Below are 3961 nucleotides of genomic sequence, written 5' to 3'. Positions count from 1 at the left end.
CACAGTGTTACAAAAATGAGGTTTTAAAATATACGCGGGCGGAAACCTATCACGTTTTGTAGAGCTAGTCGCACTGATTACAAAACGGTATTTAAAAAGTCCCTAACACCCCCAAAATCTGGAGTTAGGGGCAAAAAACGGTTTATTTGACCTTCACCCATTGCAAAAAAATCTAGCTTCGTCAAATTTTTGATTTTTTTTACAAATTCTGATAGGAGATAAATATACCTTTTCAACAATGTATAAAACATATAACTCGGTTAAACCACCTAGAATTTATAAGCTGTCAAAGTTCAAAAATTCCTTTTTTTTCATCATTTACCCAACTTCGACATCAAATTAAAGCATATATTTTCACAACAACATGCTAGTTAAAAAAATATATTCTAAAATAATATTTATTTCCAAATTAAACGAGGTATTTTTTATGAAAATCAGTTTAAAATTGGCCTAGAAAAACAAACTTTACGATTTCAACCAAGATACAGAAATTCGAACTTTTAGGTAGGTATAGAACAAAAATGTTGTTTTGGCACGTGGTAGGATAACTTGGGCGCCAGGTTTTGATAACGGGTTTTTGTAGAGGAGTTCAATAAAAATATTTTTTTCTTTGGAAGGGGGGTCTAACTCCCCCCGTTTAGGTGGGAGGTTCAGTTTTCTAAAAAAAAATTTATCAAAATCAAAAAAAAAAATATTAAAAAACAACGGAATTACTTACAGTAATAAGTGATACCATTTCCGAAAGGCAAAACTGTACATTTAGTTCTAATTTTTAAATCAATATATTATAACCAATAGTTTTTGAAATAATCGATTTCAAAGATAAAAATAGGTGAAAAAAAAATGTTAAAACTCATTTTATACTATTTTTGTCCAGACTGTGAATTTTAATAAAAAAATTACTCACACAGAAAACTGCCTCAATTGATTCCTTATCGAACAGTCTAAACTATATGTTTCTATGTCTTCCTGTTTTTGAGAAAATTGAAAAATAAAAACAAATAAAACAAAAAATATTTTGAAAAAAGAAAAATCTGATAAAATAATTTTTCAATTTTCTCAAAAACTAGAAGACATAGATATTATTTTAGAATATATTTATTAAACAGCAAGTTGTTGTGAAAATATATACTTTAATTTGATGTCGAAGTTGGGTAAATGACGAAAAAAATGGAATTTTTGAACTTTGACAGCTTATAAATTCTAGGTGGTTTAACCGAGTTACATGTTTTACACATTGTTAAAAAGGTATATTTATCTCCTATCAGAAACTGTAAGAAAATCGAAAATGGGTAAAAATTTGACAAAGCTAGATTTTTTCAATGGGTGAAGGTCAAAAAAACCGTTTTTTGTCACTAACTCCAGATTTTGGGGGTGTTAGGGACTTTTTAAATACCGTTTCGTAATCAGTGCGACAAGTTCTACAAAACGTGATAGGTCTCCGCCCGCGTATATTTTGAGTGTTACATTATGTAATTTTTAAATTTTGAGCCCTTTTTATCAAAATTATGAAAAAACGTTTTCTTATAACTTGAATCATTGAAAAATTATGCTTTGAGTAAGAAAAAAAATTTGTTCTTTTTTTATTACTTATTTTTTACCTCATTACGTACGTTACACTCTGAACCTACCTATTTTTCTTCACCTTATCACACTCTTTAGACTGTATCCATTCATCACTTTTGATTTTTATTTTACAATATTTACAATTTGCCGAATTTTTAAGTTAACTACTTCAAAACTACCTGTAATTTTTTGATATTTTGAATGGAAAATATTTAAAAGTAAGATGTCGCCGATTTGCCTGCGGCAAAACAAAATTGTCTTTACGCCTTATGATTTTGCTTTCCAATGATGATATGTACCTAATGATAGAAAATTATTTTCCTTACACAACTTGTCATATAATCTTTGACCTTTATTCACTTTCGTGACATTTAAAAATGTAATTTCTCTTGACATTATTTTACAATTTCAAAAGATGGTGGTTACCACAACTACCGATCCCGAGAATAAATCTTACTCAACCAGTTTATTCGACCAATTTGAATACTTTTTTATCTGGCCCCGAAGCAATACAAAATACACATTGCTATATTGAAAAATGAAAAACAAAACGAATATTAAAAATTAAAATGACAAAACCAAGCCCAATCTCATATGCAGACAGACATTGGTAATTTAAATTAAAGAGGCATGCAAACAAAAGGTTCATTTCGTGTCATACATGAAATTATTTTACAAAAAAACACGAAACAAGAGAAAAAATAATCGAAAAGGACGAACATAATAAATTTTCCCCGATTTTCTGTCCAAAGGATAAAGTAATGTATTTTATATTTAAGCTTTTTACTATATACATCAATTGAGTACAATATTGATGTTCTTGTTTGAATTCTGATTTATTTTGATATTTAATTTCTTCAGTTTCAATTATTTATAATAATAAAAGAGAGTTGGAAATTATTTGGAGAAACCGAAATTAACAATTTAAATATTAATAAAATGCTTTATAATTCACTAGATTTTTGTATATTCGTTTCAACCAAAAAATAAAGGTTGTCACACACAAAATAAACGTATTACTTCGTTGTTTATTTTCTTGCCATTTTTAAGCATGAAAAACTTAAGCACGTCCGCGAGTCTGCGATACTCTAAATTATGGAAACTAATTATTAGGCAAATTAACAATGAGAACAAAGCATCCATTTCCAGGATTTCTGCGAATTACATATTATAGGTACTCATGTAACCACATATCCTTTGTTAGTTTTCGGGATCCGCTGTTAGCGTTATTGTAGATTGTATTTTGCAGTCATGATTCAGTTCAATTGTTACATTTGTATTTACAGGGTGTTTCGTCCAAAGTTCATAGACTTAATGACGGCTAGTCAACTTAAACTGCATTTGCATAGGCTCTTTCCTCAGATACAATAGCACAATATCGTTTTGATAAAAGCTGTGTTTATAATGTCCATATTTAAAAAGAAGAATAGCTGCGGCCATGAAGAATAAGAAGTTATACAATTGATCTAACAATGAGACGGGTGAAACAAAAGAGCTGAGGTCCGAACTTGATCAAATCAAGGTGAATAATTTTGTATTAACTTTAACGTCATAAGTGTTTTGTTTTTTTTTTCATAAGAAATCTGAAAAATATAAATTGAACTCATATTTTAGGGTACGTATTGAAAGTTTATCATTACGGCCATCCGTATTCCAAAAAAAGGGGAAAACTGAATATTTCTCTAAAAAAGGTGACATAGTTCCATTTTTTACATAATTTGCTGTTTGGTTATTGCCTCTTATATGAAAAATAAATTTTTTCAACCTCGAGGATAAAACTCTCGTTCCGATTAACACCAATATTCTTACAAAAAAAATTTTTAAAAACCGTAATATTGAATTTTTCTTTTTTCTTTTATTTGTTAACCAATTTCTTGGATTTTTCAAAAAATTTTAAAATAATCTTGTTATGAATAAACGAAAGATTTTATTGAAAAATATTGGAAAATTTGTGTAAGTAAAAAAATCACTACCCCTTGTATATACAATACAAGGGGTAGAGCAACAAAGTGTTTATTATAGGAGGGGGAACATTTTGTACAGAAACTTGAAATATTCCAATAGAAAGAAAATAAATAAACATTAGTTACAGAATTTTTTTCTAACGCCCAAATTTTCGAAATAAGAATTTTTGAAAACATCTATTTCTTAGAGGTATTTCCGAATGGTTTTTATTTTTTGGAATTTTAAAAGCTTGCAAAATATCTGAAATTTACAGATCTTATTAGTGAAATTGATTCACGTACGTGTAGATACCTACAAAAAATCGGATTTCTACAATAATTTTTGACCGCAAAACGGGAAAAACAATTTTACTGTCCCAAATTGTTTGAAAATTTAAGGATGACAAAGCTTAGTTACAAGTTTGTGGGAAATAATTTTTATCCAAGAGCTA

The sequence above is a fragment of the Episyrphus balteatus genome, chromosome 3 (assembly GCF_945859705.1).
Source record: "Episyrphus balteatus chromosome 3, idEpiBalt1.1, whole genome shotgun sequence".
NCBI classification, from domain to species: Eukaryota; Metazoa; Arthropoda; class Insecta; order Diptera; family Syrphidae; genus Episyrphus; species Episyrphus balteatus.
Note: the sequence above shows the minus strand (reverse complement) of the source record.